This window comes from Pelodiscus sinensis, chromosome 22 (assembly GCF_052426305.1).
Source record: "Pelodiscus sinensis isolate ZL-2025 chromosome 22, ASM5242630v1, whole genome shotgun sequence".
Lineage (NCBI taxonomy): Eukaryota > Metazoa > Chordata > Testudines > Trionychidae > Pelodiscus > Pelodiscus sinensis.
The window spans coordinates 14,331,624-14,355,131 of record NC_143073.1 but is presented as its reverse complement, the minus strand read 5'-3'; the positions used below and the strand labels follow the sequence as shown (position 1 = coordinate 14,355,131).

Below are 23,508 nucleotides of genomic sequence, written 5' to 3'. Positions count from 1 at the left end.
TTCACGTGGGTCAGGTCCCAAGCGGCACCTGGGGAACAAAGCTGTGGCAGCGGACGCGTGTCCTCGACGGAGCCAAAGCAGGCGAGATCCGTAGGACGGAGGGAGCGCCCTTCTGGCTCCCACGAGAGGAAGCCAAGGGGGCGGGGCGGCCGCCCGTTGGTCCCGAGGGCTCGGAGCCAGAGGTGCCCCTTTGGCCTCCCTCTGCTTTGTCTGCACCCCGGCGTCGGCTCGATAGACGGAGCCGCCCGACGGGGCCCTGGTGGAGGCCCGGAGGCCTTTGTTCCTGCAGAAGGGGAGGCCAGCGGGGAAGTTGCCTGTGGAGCGGCAGGCAGGAAACGGCCCCGGGGGAGGAAAGGCCAGGTAGTGAAGAGGGAAAAGGAAGACTCACTGGAGGAAGAGAGACATGGGAGAGCCCCGCAGTAGAGCCCCAGGGAGGGGCGTAGGGCCCTTTCTCGCCTGACCAGGGACTTGAACCCTGGGCCCTCAGATTAAAAGTCTGATGCTCTACCAACTGAGCTAGCCAGGCTCACGGAGAAGGGGCCCCCGTTGGGGTCTCTAGAGACACTGGGCAGGAAAAGGCGACCGGTAGGGAGGACTCCACAGCCCTCCGGCTCCCAGAAGCCCGCGGGCTCAGGCCAGGCCTTCCCCGAGTAACCCACCGTCCCCTTGTCATGCCACGCTGGGGAGCTTTGGCAGCCCGGCTCAGCTGTCCCGGCGGAAGGGCGCCGGAAGACCGAGAGGCTGCCGCGCCTTCTCGGCCTTGCCTCCCTGTTACCGCCTGCCTCTGAGGCACCCGCGGGCCTAGCCCTGACAGAGACCGCAGAGCGAGCCACCCCCGGCTGCCGCGCTTCTCGCAGACGCTCCCCGCCTCCTCCAGCCCATGGCCGTCGTCCCCGCTTCCCAGAAGCGAGGCCGGGGGAGCTCCTTTGCCCGTGCCACGCTCCCGGCTCCTGCGCTGGCGCTCGGAGCCGAGCTGGGGCGGGCGCTCCCTTTGGCTGCTCCCCCGGGAGAGAGGGCCAAAGGGGCGATTTGGACGGCACGCTTTCTGCGCTTCCGGCCCGTGTCGCTTCTGGAGGGAAATGCCCCCCCTATTCCCTTGACCCGCGTACGTTGAAAACGGAAAAGGAAGCCACCAGGACACAGCGCTAAGTCCAAGTCGAGGCCGAGGGGCCTAAAGCGGCCGTGGGAGCGCAGGGACGCTTCACGTGGGTCAGGTCCCAAGCGGCACCTGGGGAACAAAGCTGTGGCAGCGGACGCGTGTCCTCGACGGAGCCAAAGCAGGCGAGATCCGTAGGACGGAGGGAGCGCCCTTCTGGCTCCCACGAGAGGAAGCCAAGGGGGCGGGGCGGCCGCCCGTTGGTCCCGAGGGCTCGGAGCCAGAGGTGCCCTTTTGGCCTCCCTCTGCTTTGTCTGCACCCCGGCGTCGGCTCGATAGACGGAGCCGCGCGACGGGGCCCTGGTGGAGGCCCGGAGGCCTTTTTTTCCTGCAGAAGGGGAGGCCAGCGGGGAAGTTGCCTGTGGAGCGGCAGGCAGGAAACGGCCCCGGGGGAGGAAAGGCCAGGTAGTGAAGAGGGAAAAGGAAGACTCCCTGGAGGAAGAGAGACACGGGAGAGCCCCGCAGAAGAGCCCCAGGGAGGGGCGTAGGGCCCTTTCTCGCCTGACCAGGGACTTGAACCCTGGGCCCTCAGATTAAAAGTCTGATGCTCTACCGACTGAGCTAGCCAGGCTCACGGAGAAGGGGCCCCCGTTGGGGTCTCTAGAGACACTGGGCAGGAAAAGGCGACCGGTAGGGAGGACTCCACAGCCCTCCGGCTCCCAGAAGCCCGCGGGCTCAGGCCAGGCCTTCCCCGAGTAACCCACCGTCCCCTTGTCATGCCACGCTGGGGAGCTTTGGCAGCCCGGCTCAGCTGTCCCGGCGGAAGGGCGCCGGAAGACCGAGAGGCTGCCGCGCCTTCTCGGCCTTGCCTCCCTGTTACCGCCTGCCTCTGAGGCACCCGCGGGCCTAGCCCTGACAGAGACCGCAGAGCGAGCCACCCCCGGCTGCCGCGCTTCTCGCAGACGCTCCCCGCCTCCTCCAGCCCATGGCCGTCGTCCCCGCTTCCCAGAAGCGAGGCCGGGGGAGCTCCTTTGCCCGTGCCACGCTCCCGGCTCCTGCGCTGGCGCTCGGAGCCGAGCTGGGGCGGGCGCTCCCTTTGGCTGCTCCCCCGGGAGAGAGGGCCAAAGGGGCGATTTGGACGGCACGCTTTCTGCGCTTCCGGCCCGTGTCGCTTCTGGAGGGAAATGCCCCCCCTATTCCCTTGACCCGCGTACGTTGAAAACGGAAAAGGAAGCCACCAGGACACAGCGCTAAGTCCAAGTCGAGGCCGAGGGGCCTAAAGCGGCCGTGGGAGCGCAGGGACGCTTCACGTGGGTCAGGTCCCAAGCGGCACCTGGGGAACAAAGCTGTGGCAGCGGACGCGTGTCCTCGACGGAGCCAAAGCAGGCGAGATCCGTAGGACGGAGGGAGCGCCCTTCTGGCTCCCACGAGAGGAAGCCAAGGGGGCGGGGCGGCCGCCCGTTGGTCCCGAGGGCTCGGAGCCAGAGGTGCCCTTTTGGCCTCCCTCTGCTTTGTCTGCACCCCGGCGTCGGCTCGATAGACGGAGCCGCGCGACGGGGCCCTGGTGGAGGCCCGGAGGCCTTTTTTTCCTGCAGAAGGGGAGGCCAGCGGGGAAGTTGCCTGTGGAGCGGCAGGCAGGAAACGGCCCCGGGGGAGGAAAGGCCAGGTAGTGAAGAGGGAAAAGGAAGACTCCCTGGAGGAAGAGAGACACGGGAGAGCCCCGCAGAAGAGCCCCAGGGAGGGGCGTAGGGCCCTTTCTCGCCTGACCAGGGACTTGAACCCTGGGCCCTCAGATTAAAAGTCTGATGCTCTACCGACTGAGCTAGCCAGGCTCACGGAGAAGGGGCCCCCGTTGGGGTCTCTAGAGACACTGGGCAGGAAAAGGCGACCGGTAGGGAGGACTCCACAGCCCTCCGACTCCCAGAAGCCCGCGGGCTCAGGCCAGGCCTTCCCCGAGTAACCCACCGTCCCCTTGTCATGCCACGCTGGGGAGCTTTGGCAGCCCGGCTCAGCTGTCCCGGCGGAAGGGCGCCGGAAGACCGAGAGGCTGCCGCGCCTTCTCGGCCTTGCCTCCCTGTTACCGCCTGCCTCTGAGGCACCCGCGGGCCTAGCCCTGACAGAGACCGCAGAGCGAGCCACCCCCGGCTGCCGCGCTTCTCGCAGACGCTCCCCGCCTCCTCCAGCCCATGGCCGTCGTCCCCGCTTCCCAGAAGCGAGGCCGGGGGAGCTCCTTTGCCCGTGCCACGCTCCCGGCTCCTGCGCTGGCGCTCGGAGCCGAGCTGGGGCGGGCGCTCCCTTTGGCTGCTCCCCCGGGAGAGAGGGCCAAAGGGGCGATTTGGACGGCACGCTTTCTGCGCTTCCGGCCCGTGTCGCTTCTGGAGGGAAATGCCCCCCCTATTCCCTTGACCCGCGTACGTTGAAAACGGAAAAGGAAGCCACCAGGACACAGCGCTAAGTCCAAGTCGAGGCCGAGGGGCCTAAAGCGGCCGTGGGAGCGCAGGGACGCTTCACGTGGGTCAGGTCCCAAGCGGCACCTGGGGAACAAAGCTGTGGCAGCGGACGCGTGTCCTCGACGGAGCCAAAGCAGGCGAGATCCGTAGGACGGAGGGAGCGCCCTTCTGGCTCCCACGAGAGGAAGCCAAGGGGGCGGGGCGGCCGCCCGTTGGTCCCGAGGGCTCGGAGCCAGAGGTGCCCTTTTGGCCTCCCTCTGCTTTGTCTGCACCCCGGCGTCGGCTCGATAGACGGAGCCGCGCGACGGGGCCCTGGTGGAGGCCCGGAGGCCTTTTTTTCCTGCAGAAGGGGAGGCCAGCGGGGAAGTTGCCTGTGGAGCGGCAGGCAGGAAACGGCCCCGGGGGAGGAAAGGCCAGGTAGTGAAGAGGGAAAAGGAAGACTCCCTGGAGGAAGAGAGACACGGGAGAGCCCCGCAGTAGAGCCCCAGGGAGGGGTGTAGGGCCCTTTCTCGCCTGACCAGGGACTTGAACCCTGGGCCCTCAGATTAAAAGTCTGATGCTCTACCGACTGAGCTAGCCAGGCTCATGGAGAAGGGGCCCCCGTTGGGGTCTCTAGAGACACTGGGCAGGAAAAGGCGACCGGTAGGGAGGACTCCACAGCCCTCCGGCTCCCAGAAGCCCGCGGGCTCAGGCCAGGCCTTCCCCGAGTAACCCACCGTCCCCTTGTCATGCCACGCTGGGGAGCTTTGGCAGCCCGGCTCAGCTGTCCCGGCGGAAGGGCGCCGGAAGACCGAGAGGCTGCCGCGCCTTCTCGGCCTTGCCTCCCTGTTACCGCCTGCCTCTGAGGCACCCGCGGGCCTAGCCCTGACAGAGACCGCAGAGCGAGCCACCCCCGGCTGCCGCGCTTCTCGCAGACGCTCCCCGCCTCCTCCAGCCCATGGCCGTCGTCCCCGCTTCCCAGAAGCGAGGCCGGGGGAGCTCCTTTGCCCGTGCCACGCTCCCGGCTCCTGCGCTGGCGCTCGGAGCCGAGCTGGGGCGGGCGCTCCCTTTGGCTGCTCCCCCGGGAGAGAGGGCCAAAGGGGCGATTTGGACGGCACGCTTTCTGCGCTTCCGGCCCGTGTCGCTTCTGGAGGGAAATGCCCCCCCTATTCCCTTGACCCGCGTACGTTGAAAACGGAAAAGGAAGCCACCAGGACACAGCGCTAAGTCCAAGTCGAGGCCGAGGGGCCTAAAGCGGCCGTGGGAGCGCAGGGACGCTTCACGTGGGTCAGGTCCCAAGCGGCACCTGGGGAACAAAGCTGTGGCAGCGGACGCGTGTCCTCGACGGAGCCAAAGCAGGCGAGATCCGTAGGACGGAGGGAGCGCCCTTCTGGCTCCCACGAGAGGAAGCCAAGGGGGCGGGGCGGCCGCCCGTTGGTCCCGAGGGCTCGGAGCCAGAGGTGCCCCTTTGGCCTCCCTCTGCTTTGTCTGCACCCCGGCGTCGGCTCGATAGACGGAGCCGCGCGACGGGGCCCTGGTGGAGGCCCGGAGGCCTTTTTTTCCTGCAGAAGGGGAGGCCAGCGGGGAAGTTGCCTGTGGAGCGGCAGGCAGGAAACGGCCCCGGGGGAGGAAAGGCCAGGTAGTGAAGAGGGAAAAGGAAGACTCCCTGGAGGAAGAGAGACACAGGAGAGCCCCGCAGTAGAGCCCCAGGGAGGGGCGTAGGGCCCTTTCTCGCCTGACCAGGGACTTGAACCCTGGGCCCTCAGATTAAAAGTCTGATGCTCTACCAACTGAGCTAGCCAGGCTCACGGAGAAGGGGCCCCCGTTGGGGTCTCTAGAGACACTGGGCAGGAAAAGGCGACCGGTAGGGAGGACTCCACAGCCCTCCGGCTCCCAGAAGCCCACGGGCTCAGGCCAGGCCTTCCCCGAGTAACCCACCGTCCCCTTGTCATGCCACGCTGGGGAGCTTTGGCAGCCCGGCTCAGCTGTCCCGGCGGAAGGGCGCCGGAAGACCGAGAGGCTGCCGCGCCTTCTCGGCCTTGCCTCCCTGTTACCGCCTGCCTCTGAGGCACCCGCGGGCCTAGCCCTGACAGAGACCGCAGAGCGAGCCACCCCCGGCTGCCGCGCTTCTCGCAGACGCTCCCCGCCTCCTCCAGCCCATGGCCGTCGTCCCCGCTTCCCAGAAGCGAGGCCGGGGGAGCTCCTTTGCCCGTGCCACGCTCCCGGCTCCTGCGCTGGCGCTCGGAGCCGAGCTGGGGCGGGCGCTCCCTTTGGCTGCTCCCCCGGGAGAGAGGGCCAAAGGGGCGATTTGGACGGCACGCTTTCTGCGCTTCCGGCCCGTGTCGCTTCTGGAGGGAAATGCCCCCCCTATTCCCTTGACCCGCGTACGTTGAAAACGGAAAAGGAAGCCACCAGGACACAGCGCTAAGTCCAAGTCGAGGCCGAGGGGCCTAAAGCGGCCGTGGGAGCGCAGGGACGCTTCACGTGGGTCAGGTCCCAAGCGGCACCTGGGGAACAAAGCTGTGGCAGCGGACGCGTGTCCTCGACGGAGCCAAAGCAGGCGAGATCCGTAGGACGGAGGGAGCGCCCTTCTGGCTCCCACGAGAGGAAGCCAAGGGGGCGGGGCGGCCGCCCGTTGGTCCCGAGGGCTCGGAGCCAGAGGTGCCCTTTTGGCCTCCCTCTGCTTTGTCTGCACCCCGGCGTCGGCTCGATAGACGGAGCCGCGCGACGGGGCCCTGGTGGAGGCCCGGAGGCCTTTTTTTCCTGCAGAAGGGGAGGCCAGCGGGGAAGTTGCCTGTGGAGCGGCAGGCAGGAAACGGCCCCGGGGGAGGAAAGGCCAGGTAGTGAAGAGGGAAAAGGAAGACTCCCTGGAGGAAGAGAGACACGGGAGAGCCCCGCAGAAGAGCCCCAGGGAGGGGCGTAGGGCCCTTTCTCGCCTGACCAGGGACTTGAACCCTGGGCCCTCAGATTAAAAGTCTGATGCTCTACCGACTGAGCTAGCCAGGCTCACGGAGAAGGGGCCCCCGTTGGGGTCTCTAGAGACACTGGGCAGGAAAAGGCGACCGGTAGGGAGGACTCCACAGCCCTCCGACTCCCAGAAGCCCGCGGGCTCAGGCCAGGCCTTCCCCGAGTAACCCACCGTCCCCTTGTCATGCCACGCTGGGGAGCTTTGGCAGCCCGGCTCAGCTGTCCCGGCGGAAGGGCGCCGGAAGACCGAGAGGCTGCCGCGCCTTCTCGGCCTTGCCTCCCTGTTACCGCCTGCCTCTGAGGCACCCGCGGGCCTAGCCCTGACAGAGACCGCAGAGCGAGCCACCCCCGGCTGCCGCGCTTCTCGCAGACGCTCCCCGCCTCCTCCAGCCCATGGCCGTCGTCCCCGCTTCCCAGAAGCGAGGCCGGGGGAGCTCCTTTGCCCGTGCCACGCTCCCGGCTCCTGCGCTGGCGCTCGGAGCCGAGCTGGGGCGGGCGCTCCCTTTGGCTGCTCCCCCGGGAGAGAGGGCCAAAGGGGCGATTTGGACGGCACGCTTTCTGCGCTTCCGGCCCGTGTCGCTTCTGGAGGGAAATGCCCCCCCTATTCCCTTGACCCGCGTACGTTGAAAACGGAAAAGGAAGCCACCAGGACACAGCGCTAAGTCCAAGTCGAGGCCGAGGGGCCTAAAGCGGCCGTGGGAGCGCAGGGACGCTTCACGTGGGTCAGGTCCCAAGCGGCACCTGGGGAACAAAGCTGTGGCAGCGGACGCGTGTCCTCGACGGAGCCAAAGCAGGCGAGATCCGTAGGACGGAGGGAGCGCCCTTCTGGCTCCCACGAGAGGAAGCCAAGGGGGCGGGGCGGCCGCCCGTTGGTCCCGAGGGCTCGGAGCCAGAGGTGCCCTTTTGGCCTCCCTCTGCTTTGTCTGCACCCCGGCGTCGGCTCGATAGACGGAGCCGCGCGACGGGGCCCTGGTGGAGGCCCGGAGGCCTTTTTTTCCTGCAGAAGGGGAGGCCAGCGGGGAAGTTGCCTGTGGAGCGGCAGGCAGGAAACGGCCCCGGGGGAGGAAAGGCCAGGTAGTGAAGAGGGAAAAGGAAGACTCCCTGGAGGAAGAGAGACACAGGAGAGCCCCGCAGTAGAGCCCCAGGGAGGGGTGTAGGGCCCTTTCTCGCCTGACCAGGGACTTGAACCCTGGGCCCTCAGATTAAAAGTCTGATGCTCTACCGACTGAGCTAGCCAGGCTCACGGAGAAGGGGCCCCCGTTGGGGTCTCTAGAGACACTGGGCAGGAAAAGGCGACCGGTAGGGAGGACTCCACAGCCCTCCGGCTCCCAGAAGCCCGCGGGCTCAGGCCAGGCCTTCCCCGAGTAACCCACCGTCCCCTTGTCATGCCACGCTGGGGAGCTTTGGCAGCCCGGCTCAGCTGTCCCGGCGGAAGGGCGCCGGAAGACCGAGAGGCTGCCGCGCCTTCTCGGCCTTGCCTCCCTGTTACCGCCTGCCTCTGAGGCACCCGCGGGCCTAGCCCTGACAGAGACCGCAGAGCGAGCCACCCCCGGCTGCCGCGCTTCTCGCAGACGCTCCCCGCCTCCTCCAGCCCATGGCCGTCGTCCCCGCTTCCCAGAAGCGAGGCCGGGGGAGCTCCTTTGCCCGTGCCACGCTCCCGGCTCCTGCGCTGGCGCTCGGAGCCGAGCTGGGGCGGGCGCTCCCTTTGGCTGCTCCCCCGGGAGAGAGGGCCAAAGGGGCGATTTGGACGGCACGCTTTCTGCGCTTCCGGCCCGTGTCGCTTCTGGAGGGAAATGCCCCCCCTATTCCCTTGACCCGCGTACGTTGAAAACGGAAAAGGAAGCCACCAGGACACAGCGCTAAGTCCAAGTCGAGGCCGAGGGGCCTAAAGCGGCCGTGGGAGCGCAGGGACGCTTCACGTGGGTCAGGTCCCAAGCGGCACCTGGGGAACAAAGCTGTGGCAGCGGACGCGTGTCCTCGACGGAGCCAAAGCAGGCGAGATCCGTAGGACGGAGGGAGCGCCCTTCTGGCTCCCACGAGAGGAAGCCAAGGGGGCGGGGCGGCCGCCCGTTGGTCCCGAGGGCTCGGAGCCAGAGGTGCCCCTTTGGCCTCCCTCTGCTTTGTCTGCACCCCGGCGTCGGCTCGATAGACGGAGCCGCGCGACGGGGCCCTGGTGGAGGCCCGGAGGCCTTTTTTTCCTGCAGAAGGGGAGGCCAGCGGGGAAGTTGCCTGTGGAGCGGCAGGCAGGAAACGGCCCCGGGGGAGGAAAGGCCAGGTAGTGAAGAGGGAAAAGGAAGACTCCCTGGAGGAAGAGAGACACAGGAGAGCCCCGCAGTAGAGCCCCAGGGAGGGGCGTAGGGCCCTTTCTCGCCTGACCAGGGACTTGAACCCTGGGCCCTCAGATTAAAAGTCTGATGCTCTACCAACTGAGCTAGCCAGGCTCACGGAGAAGGGGCCCCCGTTGGGGTCTCTAGAGACACTGGGCAGGAAAAGGCGACCGGTAGGGAGGACTCCACAGCCCTCCGGCTCCCAGAAGCCCACGGGCTCAGGCCAGGCCTTCCCCGAGTAACCCACCGTCCCCTTGTCATGCCACGCTGGGGAGCTTTGGCAGCCCGGCTCAGCTGTCCCGGCGGAAGGGCGCCGGAAGACCGAGAGGCTGCCGCGCCTTCTCGGCCTTGCCTCCCTGTTACCGCCTGCCTCTGAGGCACCCGCGGGCCTAGCCCTGACAGAGACCGCAGAGCGAGCCACCCCCGGCTGCCGCGCTTCTCGCAGACGCTCCCCGCCTCCTCCAGCCCATGGCCGTCGTCCCCGCTTCCCAGAAGCGAGGCCGGGGGAGCTCCTTTGCCCGTGCCACGCTCCCGGCTCCTGCGCTGGCGCTCGGAGCCGAGCTGGGGCGGGCGCTCCCTTTGGCTGCTCCCCCGGGAGAGAGGGCCAAAGGGGCGATTTGGACGGCACGCTTTCTGCGCTTCCGGCCCGTGTCGCTTCTGGAGGGAAATGCCCCCCCTATTCCCTTGACCCGCGTACGTTGAAAACGGAAAAGGAAGCCACCAGGACACAGCGCTAAGTCCAAGTCGAGGCCGAGGGGCCTAAAGCGGCCGTGGGAGCGCAGGGACGCTTCACGTGGGTCAGGTCCCAAGCGGCACCTGGGGAACAAAGCTGTGGCAGCGGACGCGTGTCCTCGACGGAGCCAAAGCAGGCGAGATCCGTAGGACGGAGGGAGCGCCCTTCTGGCTCCCACGAGAGGAAGCCAAGGGGGCGGGGCGGCCGCCCGTTGGTCCCGAGGGCTCGGAGCCAGAGGTGCCCTTTTGGCCTCCCTCTGCTTTGTCTGCACCCCGGCGTCGGCTCGATAGACGGAGCCGCGCGACGGGGCCCTGGTGGAGGCCCGGAGGCCTTTTTTTCCTGCAGAAGGGGAGGCCAGCGGGGAAGTTGCCTGTGGAGCGGCAGGCAGGAAACGGCCCCGGGGGAGGAAAGGCCAGGTAGTGAAGAGGGAAAAGGAAGACTCCCTGGAGGAAGAGAGACACGGGAGAGCCCCGCAGAAGAGCCCCAGGGAGGGGCATAGGGCCCTTTCTCGCCTGACCAGGGACTTGAACCCTGGGCCCTCAGATTAAAAGTCTGATGCTCTACCGACTGAGCTAGCCAGGCTCACGGAGAAGGGGCCCCCGTTGGGGTCTCTAGAGACACTGGGCAGGAAAAGGCGACCGGTAGGGAGGACTCCACAGCCCTCCGACTCCCAGAAGCCCGCGGGCTCAGGCCAGGCCTTCCCCGAGTAACCCACCGTCCCCTTGTCATGCCACGCTGGGGAGCTTTGGCAGCCCGGCTCAGCTGTCCCGGCGGAAGGGCGCCGGAAGACCGAGAGGCTGCCGCGCCTTCTCGGCCTTGCCTCCCTGTTACCGCCTGCCTCTGAGGCACCCGCGGGCCTAGCCCTGACAGAGACCGCAGAGCGAGCCACCCCCGGCTGCCGCGCTTCTCGCAGACGCTCCCCGCCTCCTCCAGCCCATGGCCGTCGTCCCCGCTTCCCAGAAGCGAGGCCGGGGGAGCTCCTTTGCCCGTGCCACGCTCCCGGCTCCTGCACTGGCGCTCGGAGCCGAGCTGGGGCGGGCGCTCCCTTTGGCTGCTCCCCCGGGAGAGAGGGCCAAAGGGGCGATTTGGACGGCACGCTTTCTGCGCTTCCGGCCCGTGTCGCTTCTGGAGGGAAATGCCCCCCCTATTCCCTTGACCCGCGTACGTTGAAAACGGAAAAGGAAGCCACCAGGACACAGCGCTAAGTCCAAGTCGAGGCCGAGGGGCCTAAAGCGGCCGTGGGAGCGCAGGGACGCTTCACGTGGGTCAGGTCCCAAGCGGCACCTGGGGAACAAAGCTGTGGCAGCGGACGCGTGTCCTCGACGGAGCCAAAGCAGGCGAGATCCGTAGGACGGAGGGAGCGCCCTTCTGGCTCCCACGAGAGGAAGCCAAGGGGGCGGGGCGGCCGCCCGTTGGTCCCGAGGGCTCGGAGCCAGAGGTGCCCTTTTGGCCTCCCTCTGCTTTGTCTGCACCCCGGCGTCGGCTCGATAGACGGAGCCGCGCGACGGGGCCCTGGTGGAGGCCCGGAGGCCTTTTTTTCCTGCAGAAGGGGAGGCCAGCGGGGAAGTTGCCTGTGGAGCGGCAGGCAGGAAACGGCCCCGGGGGAGGAAAGGCCAGGTAGTGAAGAGGGAAAAGGAAGACTCCCTGGAGGAAGAGAGACACAGGAGAGCCCCGCAGTAGAGCCCCAGGGAGGGGTGTAGGGCCCTTTCTCGCCTGACCAGGGACTTGAACCCTGGGCCCTCAGATTAAAAGTCTGATGCTCTACCGACTGAGCTAGCCAGGCTCACGGAGAAGGGGCCCCCGTTGGGGTCTCTAGAGACACTGGGCAGGAAAAGGCGACCGGTAGGGAGGACTCCACAGCCCTCCGGCTCCCAGAAGCCCGCGGGCTCAGGCCAGGCCTTCCCCGAGTAACCCACCGTCCCCTTGTCATGCCACGCTGGGGAGCTTTGGCAGCCCGGCTCAGCTGTCCCGGCGGAAGGGCGCCGGAAGACCGAGAGGCTGCCGCGCCTTCTCGGCCTTGCCTCCCTGTTACCGCCTGCCTCTGAGGCACCCGCGGGCCTAGCCCTGACAGAGACCGCAGAGCGAGCCACCCCCGGCTGCCGCGCTTCTCGCAGACGCTCCCCGCCTCCTCCAGCCCATGGCCGTCGTCCCCGCTTCCCAGAAGCGAGGCCGGGGGAGCTCCTTTGCCCGTGCCACGCTCCCGGCTCCTGCGCTGGCGCTCGGAGCCGAGCTGGGGCGGGCGCTCCCTTTGGCTGCTCCCCCGGGAGAGAGGGCCAAAGGGGCGATTTGGACGGCACGCTTTCTGCGCTTCCGGCCCGTGTCGCTTCTGGAGGGAAATGCCCCCCCTATTCCCTTGACCCGCGTACGTTGAAAACGGAAAAGGAAGCCACCAGGACACAGCGCTAAGTCCAAGTCGAGGCCGAGGGGCCTAAAGCGGCCGTGGGAGCGCAGGGACGCTTCACGTGGGTCAGGTCCCAAGCGGCACCTGGGGAACAAAGCTGTGGCAGCGGACGCGTGTCCTCGACGGAGCCAAAGCAGGCGAGATCCGTAGGACGGAGGGAGCGCCCTTCTGGCTCCCACGAGAGGAAGCCAAGGGGGCGGGGCGGCCGCCCGTTGGTCCCGAGGGCTCGGAGCCAGAGGTGCCCCTTTGGCCTCCCTCTGCTTTGTCTGCACCCCGGCGTCGGCTCGATAGACGGAGCCGCGCGACGGGGCCCTGGTGGAGGCCCGGAGGCCTTTTTTTCCTGCAGAAGGGGAGGCCAGCGGGGAAGTTGCCTGTGGAGCGGCAGGCAGGAAACGGCCCCGGGGGAGGAAAGGCCAGGTAGTGAAGAGGGAAAAGGAAGACTCCCTGGAGGAAGAGAGACACAGGAGAGCCCCGCAGTAGAGCCCCAGGGAGGGGCGTAGGGCCCTTTCTCGCCTGACCAGGGACTTGAACCCTGGGCCCTCAGATTAAAAGTCTGATGCTCTACCAACTGAGCTAGCCAGGCTCACGGAGAAGGGGCCCCCGTTGGGGTCTCTAGAGACACTGGGCAGGAAAAGGCGACCGGTAGGGAGGACTCCACAGCCCTCCGGCTCCCAGAAGCCCACGGGCTCAGGCCAGGCCTTCCCCGAGTAACCCACCGTCCCCTTGTCATGCCACGCTGGGGAGCTTTGGCAGCCCGGCTCAGCTGTCCCGGCGGAAGGGCGCCGGAAGACCGAGAGGCTGCCGCGCCTTCTCGGCCTTGCCTCCCTGTTACCGCCTGCCTCTGAGGCACCCGCGGGCCTAGCCCTGACAGAGACCGCAGAGCGAGCCACCCCCGGCTGCCGCGCTTCTCGCAGACGCTCCCCGCCTCCTCCAGCCCATGGCCGTCGTCCCCGCTTCCCAGAAGCGAGGCCGGGGGAGCTCCTTTGCCCGTGCCACGCTCCCGGCTCCTGCGCTGGCGCTCGGAGCCGAGCTGGGGCGGGCGCTCCCTTTGGCTGCTCCCCCGGGAGAGAGGGCCAAAGGGGCGATTTGGACGGCACGCTTTCTGCGCTTCCGGCCCGTGTCGCTTCTGGAGGGAAATGCCCCCCCTATTCCCTTGACCCGCGTACGTTGAAAACGGAAAAGGAAGCCACCAGGACACAGCGCTAAGTCCAAGTCGAGGCCGAGGGGCCTAAAGCGGCCGTGGGAGCGCAGGGACGCTTCACGTGGGTCAGGTCCCAAGCGGCACCTGGGGAACAAAGCTGTGGCAGCGGACGCGTGTCCTCGACGGAGCCAAAGCAGGCGAGATCCGTAGGACGGAGGGAGCGCCCTTCTGGCTCCCACGAGAGGAAGCCAAGGGGGCGGGGCGGCCGCCCGTTGGTCCCGAGGGCTCGGAGCCAGAGGTGCCCTTTTGGCCTCCCTCTGCTTTGTCTGCACCCCGGCGTCGGCTCGATAGACGGAGCCGCGCGACGGGGCCCTGGTGGAGGCCCGGAGGCCTTTTTTTCCTGCAGAAGGGGAGGCCAGCGGGGAAGTTGCCTGTGGAGCGGCAGGCAGGAAACGGCCCCGGGGGAGGAAAGGCCAGGTAGTGAAGAGGGAAAAGGAAGACTCCCTGGAGGAAGAGAGACACGGGAGAGCCCCGCAGAAGAGCCCCAGGGAGGGGCGTAGGGCCCTTTCTCGCCTGACCAGGGACTTGAACCCTGGGCCCTCAGATTAAAAGTCTGATGCTCTACCGACTGAGCTAGCCAGGCTCACGGAGAAGGGGCCCCCGTTGGGGTCTCTAGAGACACTGGGCAGGAAAAGGCGACCGGTAGGGAGGACTCCACAGCCCTCCGACTCCCAGAAGCCCGCGGGCTCAGGCCAGGCCTTCCCCGAGTAACCCACCGTCCCCTTGTCATGCCACGCTGGGGAGCTTTGGCAGCCCGGCTCAGCTGTCCCGGCGGAAGGGCGCCGGAAGACCGAGAGGCTGCCGCGCCTTCTCGGCCTTGCCTCCCTGTTACCGCCTGCCTCTGAGGCACCCGCGGGCCTAGCCCTGACAGAGACCGCAGAGCGAGCCACCCCCGGCTGCCGCGCTTCTCGCAGACGCTCCCCGCCTCCTCCAGCCCATGGCCGTCGTCCCCGCTTCCCAGAAGCGAGGCCGGGGGAGCTCCTTTGCCCGTGCCACGCTCCCGGCTCCTGCGCTGGCGCTCGGAGCCGAGCTGGGGCGGGCGCTCCCTTTGGCTGCTCCCCCGGGAGAGAGGGCCAAAGGGGCGATTTGGACGGCACGCTTTCTGCGCTTCCGGCCCGTGTCGCTTCTGGAGGGAAATGCCCCCCCTATTCCCTTGACCCGCGTACGTTGAAAACGGAAAAGGAAGCCACCAGGACACAGCGCTAAGTCCAAGTCGAGGCCGAGGGGCCTAAAGCGGCCGTGGGAGCGCAGGGACGCTTCACGTGGGTCAGGTCCCAAGCGGCACCTGGGGAACAAAGCTGTGGCAGCGGACGCGTGTCCTCGACGGAGCCAAAGCAGGCGAGATCCGTAGGACGGAGGGAGCGCCCTTCTGGCTCCCACGAGAGGAAGCCAAGGGGGCGGGGCGGCCGCCCGTTGGTCCCGAGGGCTCGGAGCCAGAGGTGCCCTTTTGGCCTCCCTCTGCTTTGTCTGCACCCCGGCGTCGGCTCGATAGACGGAGCCGCGCGACGGGGCCCTGGTGGAGGCCCGGAGGCCTTTTTTTCCTGCAGAAGGGGAGGCCAGCGGGGAAGTTGCCTGTGGAGCGGCAGGCAGGAAACGGCCCCGGGGGAGGAAAGGCCAGGTAGTGAAGAGGGAAAAGGAAGACTCCCTGGAGGAAGAGAGACACAGGAGAGCCCCGCAGTAGAGCCCCAGGGAGGGGTGTAGGGCCCTTTCTCGCCTGACCAGGGACTTGAACCCTGGGCCCTCAGATTAAAAGTCTGATGCTCTACCGACTGAGCTAGCCAGGCTCACGGAGAAGGGGCCCCCGTTGGGGTCTCTAGAGACACTGGGCAGGAAAAGGCGACCGGTAGGGAGGACTCCACAGCCCTCCGGCTCCCAGAAGCCCGCGGGCTCAGGCCAGGCCTTCCCCGAGTAACCCACCGTCCCCTTGTCATGCCACGCTGGGGAGCTTTGGCAGCCCGGCTCAGCTGTCCCGGCGGAAGGGCGCCGGAAGACCGAGAGGCTGCCGCGCCTTCTCGGCCTTGCCTCCCTGTTACCGCCTGCCTCTGAGGCACCCGCGGGCCTAGCCCTGACAGAGACCGCAGAGCGAGCCACCCCCGGCTGCCGCGCTTCTCGCAGACGCTCCCCGCCTCCTCCAGCCCATGGCCGTCGTCCCCGCTTCCCAGAAGCGAGGCCGGGGGAGCTCCTTTGCCCGTGCCACGCTCCCGGCTCCTGCGCTGGCGCTCGGAGCCGAGCTGGGGCGGGCGCTCCCTTTGGCTGCTCCCCCGGGAGAGAGGGCCAAAGGGGCGATTTGGACGGCACGCTTTCTGCGCTTCCGGCCCGTGTCGCTTCTGGAGGGAAATGCCCCCCCTATTCCCTTGACCCGCGTACGTTGAAAACGGAAAAGGAAGCCACCAGGACACAGCGCTAAGTCCAAGTCGAGGCCGAGGGGCCTAAAGCGGCCGTGGGAGCGCAGGGACGCTTCACGTGGGTCAGGTCCCAAGCGGCACCTGGGGAACAAAGCTGTGGCAGCGGACGCGTGTCCTCGACGGAGCCAAAGCAGGCGAGATCCGTAGGACGGAGGGAGCGCCCTTCTGGCTCCCACGAGAGGAAGCCAAGGGGGCGGGGCGGCCGCCCGTTGGTCCCGAGGGCTCGGAGCCAGAGGTGCCCTTTTGGCCTCCCTCTGCTTTGTCTGCACCCCGGCGTCGGCTCGATAGACGGAGCCGCGCGACGGGGCCCTGGTGGAGGCCCGGAGGCCTTTTTTTCCTGCAGAAGGGGAGGCCAGCGGGGAAGTTGCCTGTGGAGCGGCAGGCAGGAAACGGCCCCGGGGGAGGAAAGGCCAGGTAGTGAAGAGGGAAAAGGAAGACTCCCTGGAGGAAGAGAGACACGGGAGAGCCCCGCAGAAGAGCCCCAGGGAGGGGCGTAGGGCCCTTTCTCGCCTGACCAGGGACTTGAACCCTGGGCCCTCAGATTAAAAGTCTGATGCTCTACCGACTGAGCTAGCCAGGCTCACGGAGAAGGGGCCCCCGTTGGGGTCTCTAGAGACACTGGGCAGGAAAAGGCGACCGGTAGGCAGGACTCCACAGCCCTCCGGCTCCCAGAAGCCCGCGGGCTCAGGCCAGGCCTTCCCCGAGTAACCCACCGTCCCCTTGTCTTGCCACGCTGGGGAGCTTTGGCAGCCCGGCTCAGCTGTCCCGGCGGAAGGGCGCCGGAAGACCGAGAGGCTGCCGCGCCTTCTCGGCCTTGCCTCCCTGTTACCGCCTGCCTCTGAGGCACCCGCGGGCCTAGCCCTGACAGAGACCGCAGAGCGAGCCACCCCCGGCTGCCGCGCTTCTCGCAGACGCTCCCCGCCTCCTCCAGCCCATGGCCGTCGTCCCCGCTTCCCAGAAGCGAGGCCGGGGGAGCTCCTTTGCCCGTGCCACGCTCCCGGCTCCTGCGCTGGCGCTCGGAGCCGAGCTGGGGCGGGCGCTCCCTTTGGCTGCTCCCCCGGGAGAGAGGGCCAAAGGGGCGATTTGGACGGCACGCTTTCTGCGCTTCCGGCCCGTGTCGCTTCTGGAGGGAAATGCCCCCCCTATTCCCTTGACCCGCGTACGTTGAAAACGGAAAAGGAAGCCACCAGGACACAGCGCTAAGTCCAAGTCGAGGCCGAGGGGCCTAAAGCGGCCGTGGGAGCGCAGGGACGCTTCACGTGGGTCAGGTCCCAAGCGGCACCTGGGGAACAAAGCTGTGGCAGCGGACGCGTGTCCTCGACGGAGCCAAAGCAGGCGAGATCCGTAGGACGGAGGGAGCGCCCTTCTGGCTCCCACGAGAGGAAGCCAAGGGGGCGGGGCGGCCGCCCGTTGGTCCCGAGGGCTCGGAGCCAGAGGTGCCCTTTTGGCCTCCCTCTGCTTTGTCTGCACCCCGGCGTCGGCTCGATAGACGGAGCCGCGCGACGGGGCCCTGGTGGAGGCCCGGAGGCCTTTTTTTCCTGCAGAAGGGGAGGCCAGCGGGGAAGTTGCCTGTGGAGCGGCAGGCAGGAAACGGCCCCGGGGGAGGAAAGGCCAGGTAGTGAAGAGGGAAAAGGAAGACTCCCTGGAGGAAGAGAGACACGGGAGAGCCCCGCAGAAGAGCCCCAGGGAGGGGCGTAGGGCCCTTTCTCGCCTGACCAGGGACTTGAACCCTGGGCCCTCAGATTAAAAGTCTGATGCTCTACCGACTGAGCTAGCCAGGCTCACAGAGAAGGGGCCCCCGTTGGGGTCTCTAGAGACACTGGGCAGGAAAAGGCGACCGGTAGGCAGGACTCCACAGCCCTCCGGCTCCCAGAAGCCCGCGGGCTCAGGCCAGGCCTTCCCCGAGTAACCCACCGTCCCCTTGTCTTGCCACGCTGGGGAGCTTTGGCAGCCCGGCTCAGCTGTCCCGGCGGAAGGGCGCCGGAAGACCGAGAGGCTGCCGCGCCTTCTCGGCCTTGCCTCCCTGTTACCGCCTGCCTCTGAGGCACCCGCGGGCCTAGCCCTGACAGAGACCGCAGAGCGAGCCACCCCCGGCTGCCGCGCTTCTCGCAGACGCTCCCCGCCTCCTCCAGCCCATGGCCGTCGTCCCCGCTTCCCAGAAGCGAGGCCGGGGGAGCTCCTTTGCCCGTGCCACGCTCCCGGCTCCTGCGCTGGCGCTCGGAGCCGAGCTGGGGCGGGCGCTCCCTTTGGCTGCTCCCCCGGGAGAGAGGGCCAAAGGGGCGATTTGGACGGCACGCTTTCTGCGCTTCCGGCCCGTGTCGCTTCTGGAGGGAAATGCCCCCCCTATTCCCTTGACCCGCGTACGTTGAAAACGGAAAAGGAAGCCACCAGGACACAGCGCTAAGTCCAAGTCGAGGCCGAGGGGCCTAAAGCGGCCGTGGGAGCGCAGGGACGCTTCACGTGGGTCAGGTCCCAAGCGGCACCTGGGGAACAAAGCTGTGGCAGCGGACGCGTGTCCTCGACGGAGCCAAAGCAGGCGAGATCCGTAGGACGGAGGGAGCGCCCTTCTGGCTCCCACGAGAGGAAGCCAAGGGGGCGGGGCGGCCGCCCGTTGGTCCCGAGGGCTCGGAGCCAGAGGTGCCCTTTTGGCCTCCCTCTGCTTTGTCTGCACCCCGGCGTCGGCTCGATAGACGGAGCCGCGCGACGGGGCCCTGGTGGAGGCCCGGAGGCCTTTTTTTCCTGCAGAAGGGGAGGCCAGCGGGGAAGTTGCCTGTGGAGCGGCAGGCAGGAAACGGCCCCGGGGGAGGAAAGGCCAGGTAGTGAAGAGGGAAAAGGAAGACTCCCTGGAGGAAGAGAGACACGGGAGAGCCCCGCAGAAGAGCCCCAGGGAGGGGCGTAGGGCCCTTTCTCGCCTGACCAGGGACTTGAACCCTGGGCCCTCAGATTAAAAGTCTGATGCTCTACCGACTGAGCTAGCCAGGCTCACGGAGAAGGGGCCCCCGTTGGGGTCTCTAGAGACACTGGGCAGGAAAAGGCGACCGGTAGGCAGGACTCCACAGCCCTCCGGCTCCCAGAAGCCCGCGGGCTCAGGCCAGGCCTTCCCCGAGTAACCCACCGTCCCCTTGTCTTGCCACGCTGGGGAGCTTTGGCAGCCCGGCTCAGCTGTCCCGGCGGAAGGGCGCCGGAAGACCGAGAGGCTGCCGCGCCTTCTCGGCCTTGCCTCCCTGTTACCGCCTGCCTCTGAGGCACCCGCGGGCCTAGCCCTGACAGAGACCGCAGAGCGAGCCACCCCCGGCTGCCGCGCTTCTCGCAGACGCTCCCCGCCTCCTCCAGCCCATGGCCGTCGTCCCCGCTTCCCAGAAGCGAGGCCGGGGGAGCTCCTTTGCCCGTGCCACGCTCCCGGCTCCTGCGCTGGCGCTCGGAGCCGAGCTGGGGCGGGCGCTCCCTTTGGCTGCTCCCCCGGGAGAGAGGGCCAAAGGGGCGATTTGGACGGCACGCTTTCTGCGCTTCCGGCCCGTGTCGCTTCTGGAGGGAAATGCCCCCCCTATTCCCTTGACCCGCGTACGTTGAAAACGGAAAAGGAAGCCACCAGGACACAGCGCTAAGTCCAAGTCGAGGCCGAGGGGCCTAAAGCGGCCGTGGGAGCGCAGGGACGCTTCACGTGGGTCAGGTCCCAAGCGGCACCTGGGGAACAAAGCTGTGGCAGCGGACGCGTGTCCTCGACGGAGCCAAAGCAGGCGAGATCCGTAGGACGGAGGGAGCGCCCTTCTGGCTCCCACGAGAGGAAGCCAAGGGGGCGGGGCGGCCGCCCGTTGGTCCCGAGGGCTCGGAGCCAGAGGTGCCCTTTTGGCCTCCCTCTGCTTTGTCTGCACCCCGGCGTCGGCTCGATAGACGGAGCCGCGCGACGGGGCCCTGGTGGAGGCCCGGAGGCCTTTTTTTCCTGCAGAAGGGGAGGCCAGCGGGGAAGTTGCCTGTGGAGCGGCAGGCAGGAAACGGCCCCGGGGGAGGAAAGGCCAGGTAGTGAAGAGGGAAAAGGAAGACTCCCTGGAGGAAGAGAGACACGGGAGAGCCCCGCAGAAGAGCCCCAGGGAGGGGCGTAGGGCCCTTTCTCGCCTGACCAGGGACTTGAACCCTGGGCCCTCAGATTAAAAGTCTGATGCTCTACCGACTGAGCTAGCCAGGCTCACGGAGAAGGGGCCCCCGTTGGGGTCTCTAGAGACACTGGGCAGGAAAAGGCGACCGGTAGGGAGGACTCCACAGCCCTCCGGCTCCCAGAAGCCCGCGGGCTCAGGCCAGGCCTTCCCCGAGTAACCCACCGTCCCCTTGTCATGCCACGCTGGGGAGCTTTGGCAGCCCGGCTCAGCTGTCCCGGCGGAAGGGCGCCGGAAGACCGAGAGGCTGCCGCGCCTTCTCGGCCTTGCCTCCCTGTTACCGCCTGCCTCTGAGGCACCCGCGGGCCTAGCCCTGACAGAGACCGCAGAGCGAGCCACCCCCGGCTGCCGCGCTTCTCGCAGACGCTCCCCGCCTCCTCCAGCCCATGGCCGTCGTCCCCGCTTCCCAGAAGCGAGGCCGGGGGAGCTCCTTTGCCCGTGCCACGCTCCCGGCTCCTGCGCTGGCGCTCGGAGCCGAGCTGGGGCGGGCGCTCCCTTTGGCTGCTCCCCCGGGAGAGAGGGCCAAAGGGGCGATTTGGACGGCACGCTTTCTGCGCTTCCGGCCCGTGTCGCTTCTGGAGGGAAATGCCCCCCCTATTCCCTTGACCCGCGTACGTTGAAAACGGAAAAGGAAGCCACCAGGACACAGCGCTAAGTCCAAGTCGAGGCCGAGGGGCCTAAAGCGGCCGTGGGAGCGCAGGGACGCTTCACGTGGGTCAGGTCCCAAGCGGCACCTGGGGAACAAAGCTGTGGCAGCGGACGCGTGTCCTCGACGGAGCCAAAGCAGGCGAGATCCGTAGGACGGAGGGAGCGCCCTTCTGGCTCCCACGAGAGGAAGCCAAGGGGGCGGGGCGGCCGCCCGTTGGTCCCGAGGGCTCGGAGCCAGAGGTGCCCTTTTGGCCTCCCTCTGCTTTGTCTGCACCCCGGCGTCGGCTCGATAGACGGAGCCGCGCGACGGGGCCCTGGTGGAGGCCCGGAGGCCTTTTTTTCCTGCAGAAGGGGAGGCCAGCGGGGAAGTTGCCTGTGGAGCGGCAGGCAGGAAACGGCCCCGGGGGAGGAAAGGCCAGGTACTGAAGAGGGAAAAGGAAGACTCACTGGAGGAAGAGAGACACGGGAGAGCCCCGCAGAAGAGCCCCAGGGAGGGGCGTAGGGCCCTTTCTCGCCTGACCAGGGACTTGAACCCTGGGCCCTCAGATTAAAAGTCTGATGCTCTACCGACTGAGCTAGCCAGGCTCACGGAGAAGGGGCCCCCGTTGGGGTCTCTAGAGACACTGGGCAGGTAAAGGCGACCGGTAGGCAGGACTCCACAGCCCTCCGGCTCCCAGAAGCCCGCGGGCTCAGGCCAGGCCTTCCCCGAGTAACCCACCGTCCCCTTGTCATGCCACGCTGGGGAGCTTTGGCAGCCCGGCTCAGCTGTCCCGGCGGAAGGGCGCCGGAAGACCGAGAGGCTGCCGCGCCTTCTCGGCCTTGCCTCCCTGTTACCGCCTGCCTCTGAGGCACCCGCGGGCCTAGCCCTGACAGAGACCGCAGAGCGAGCCACCCCCGGCTGCCGCGCTTCTCGCAGACGCTCCCCGCCTCCTCCAGCCCATGGCCGTCGTCCCCGCTTCCCAGAAGCGAGGCCGGGGGAGCTCCTTTGCCCGTGCCACGCTCCCGGCTCCTGCGCTGGCGCTCGGAGCCGAGCTGGGGCGGGCGCTCCCTTTGGCTGCTCCCCCGGGAGAGAGGGCCAAAGGGGCGATTTGGACGGCACGCTTTCTGCGCTTCCGGCCCGTGTCGCTTCTGGAGGGAAATGCCCCCCCTATTCCCTTGACCCGCGTACGTTGAAAACGGAAAAGGAAGCCACCAGGACACAGCGCTAAGTCCAAGTCGAGGCCGAGGGGCCTAAAGCGGCCGTGGGAGCGCAGGGACGCTTCACGTGGGTCAGGTCCCAAGCGGCACCTGGGGAACAAAGCTGTGGCAGCGGACGCGTGTCCTCGACGGAGCCAAAGCAGGCGAGATCCGTAGGACGGAGGGAGCGCCCTTCTGGCTCCCACGAGAGGAAGCCAAGGGGGCGGGGCGGCCGCCCGTTGGTCCCGAGGGCTCGGAGCCAGAGGTGCCCTTTTGGCCTCCCTCTGCTTTGTCTGCACCCCGGCGTCGGCTCGATAGACGGAGCCGCGCGACGGGGCCCTGGTGGAGGCCCGGAGGCCTTTTTTTCCTGCAGAAGGGGAGGCCAGCGGGGAAGTTGCCTGTGGAGCGGCAGGCAGGAAACGGCCCCGGGGGAGGAAAGGCCAGGTAGTGAAGAGGGAAAAGGAAGACTCCCTGGAGGAAGAGAGACACGGGAGAGCCCCGCAGAAGAGCCCCAGGGAGGGGCGTAGGGCCCTTTCTCGCCTGACCAGGGACTTGAACCCTGGGCCCTCAGATTAAAAGTCTGATGCTCTACCGACTGAGCTAGCCAGGCTCACGGAGAAGGGGCCCCCGTTGGGGTCTCTAGAGACACTGGGCAGGAAAAGGCGACCGGTAGGCAGGACTCCACAGCCCTCCGGCTCCCAGAAGCCCGCGGGCTCAGGCCAGGCCTTCCCCGAGTAACCCACCGTCCCCTTGTCATGCCACGCTGGGGAGCTTTGGCAGCCCGGCTCAGCTGTCCCGGCGGAAGGGCGCCGGAAGACCGAGAGGCTGCCGCGCCTTCTCGGCCTTGCCTCCCTGTTACCGCCTGCCTCTGAGGCACCCGCGGGCCTAGCCCTGACAGAGACCGCAGAGCGAGCCACCCCCGGCTGCCGCGCTTCTCGCAGACGCTCCCCGCCTCCTCCAGCCCATGGCCGTCGTCCCCGCTTCCCAGAAGCGAGGCCGGGGGAGCTCCTTTGCCCGTGCCACGCTCCCGGCTCCTGCGCTGGCGCTCGGAGCCGAGCTGGGGCGGGCGCTCCCTTTGGCTGCTCCCCCGGGAGAGAGGGCCAAAGGGGCGATTTGGACGGCACGCTTTCTGCGCTTCCGGCCCGTGTCGCTTCTGGAGGGAAATGCCCCCCCTATTCCCTTGACCCGCGTACGTTGAAAACGGAAAAGGAAGCCACCAGGACACAGCGCTAAGTCCAAGTCGAGGCCGAGGGGCCTAAAGCGGCCGTGGGAGCGCAGGGACGCTTCACGTGGGTCAGGTCCCAAGCGGCACCTGGGGAACAAAGCTGTGGCAGCGGACGCGTGTCCTCGACGGAGCCAAAGCAGGCGAGATCCGTAGGACGGAGGGAGCGCCCTTCTGGCTCCCACGAGAGGAAGCCAAGGGGGCGGGGCGGCCGCCCGTTGGTCCCGAGGGCTCGGAGCCAGAGGTGCCCTTTTGGCCTCCCTCTGCTTTGTCTGCACCCCGGCGTCGGCTCGATAGACGGAGCCGCGCGACGGGGCCCTGGTGGAGGCCCGGAGGCCTTTTTTTCCTGCAGAAGGGGAGGCCAGCGGGGAAGTTGCCTGTGGAGCGGCAGGCAGGAAACGGCCCCGGGGGAGGAAAGGCCAGGTAGTGAAGAGGGAAAAGGAAGACTCCCTGGAGGAAGAGAGACACGGGAGAGCCCCGCAGAAGAGCCCCAGGGAGGGGCGTAGGGCCCTTTCTCGCCTGACCAGGGACTTGAACCCTGGGCCCTCAGATTAAAAGTCTGATGCTCTACCGACTGAGCTAGCCAGGCTCACGGAGAAGGGGCCCCCGTTGGGGTCTCTAGAGACACTGGGCAGGAAAAGGCGACCGGTAGGCAGGACTCCACAGCCCTCCGGCTCCCAGAAGCCCGCGGGCTCAGGCCAGGCCTTCCCCGAGTAACCCACCGTCCCCTTGTCATGCCACGCTGGGGAGCT

The 23,508-nt window shown here is 67.8% G+C and overlaps 13 non-coding genes across 13 annotated transcripts; all 13 read right to left on the bottom strand.

The window, feature by feature from the left end:
* Window positions 1-453: 453 nt before the first annotated feature.
* Window positions 454-526, bottom strand: TRNAK-UUU (transfer RNA lysine (anticodon UUU)). Its single transcript has one exon. It is a non-coding gene; the product is annotated as a tRNA-Lys (tRNA).
* A 1,128-nt stretch (window positions 527-1,654) lies between these two features.
* Window positions 1,655-1,727, bottom strand: TRNAK-UUU (transfer RNA lysine (anticodon UUU)). Its single transcript has one exon. It is a non-coding gene; the product is annotated as a tRNA-Lys (tRNA).
* Window positions 1,728-2,855: 1,128 nt separating this feature from the next.
* On the bottom strand, window positions 2,856-2,928 carry TRNAK-UUU (transfer RNA lysine (anticodon UUU)). Its single transcript has one exon. It is a non-coding gene; the product is annotated as a tRNA-Lys (tRNA).
* A 1,128-nt stretch (window positions 2,929-4,056) lies between these two features.
* TRNAK-UUU (transfer RNA lysine (anticodon UUU)) lies at window positions 4,057-4,129 on the bottom strand. The gene has a single exon. It is a non-coding gene; the product is annotated as a tRNA-Lys (tRNA).
* Window positions 4,130-5,257: 1,128 nt separating this feature from the next.
* On the bottom strand, window positions 5,258-5,330 carry TRNAK-UUU (transfer RNA lysine (anticodon UUU)). Its single transcript has one exon. It is a non-coding gene; the product is annotated as a tRNA-Lys (tRNA).
* Window positions 5,331-6,458: 1,128 nt separating this feature from the next.
* On the bottom strand, window positions 6,459-6,531 carry TRNAK-UUU (transfer RNA lysine (anticodon UUU)). The gene has a single exon. It is a non-coding gene; the product is annotated as a tRNA-Lys (tRNA).
* Window positions 6,532-7,659: 1,128 nt separating this feature from the next.
* On the bottom strand, window positions 7,660-7,732 carry TRNAK-UUU (transfer RNA lysine (anticodon UUU)). Its single transcript has one exon. It is a non-coding gene; the product is annotated as a tRNA-Lys (tRNA).
* Window positions 7,733-8,860: 1,128 nt separating this feature from the next.
* Window positions 8,861-8,933, bottom strand: TRNAK-UUU (transfer RNA lysine (anticodon UUU)). Its single transcript has one exon. It is a non-coding gene; the product is annotated as a tRNA-Lys (tRNA).
* A 1,128-nt stretch (window positions 8,934-10,061) lies between these two features.
* TRNAK-UUU (transfer RNA lysine (anticodon UUU)) lies at window positions 10,062-10,134 on the bottom strand. The gene has a single exon. It is a non-coding gene; the product is annotated as a tRNA-Lys (tRNA).
* Window positions 10,135-11,262: 1,128 nt separating this feature from the next.
* On the bottom strand, window positions 11,263-11,335 carry TRNAK-UUU (transfer RNA lysine (anticodon UUU)). The gene has a single exon. It is a non-coding gene; the product is annotated as a tRNA-Lys (tRNA).
* Window positions 11,336-12,463: 1,128 nt separating this feature from the next.
* On the bottom strand, window positions 12,464-12,536 carry TRNAK-UUU (transfer RNA lysine (anticodon UUU)). Its single transcript has one exon. It is a non-coding gene; the product is annotated as a tRNA-Lys (tRNA).
* A 1,128-nt stretch (window positions 12,537-13,664) lies between these two features.
* On the bottom strand, window positions 13,665-13,737 carry TRNAK-UUU (transfer RNA lysine (anticodon UUU)). Its single transcript has one exon. It is a non-coding gene; the product is annotated as a tRNA-Lys (tRNA).
* A 1,128-nt stretch (window positions 13,738-14,865) lies between these two features.
* Window positions 14,866-14,938, bottom strand: TRNAK-UUU (transfer RNA lysine (anticodon UUU)). The gene has a single exon. It is a non-coding gene; the product is annotated as a tRNA-Lys (tRNA).
* Window positions 14,939-23,508: the final 8,570 nt, after the last annotated feature.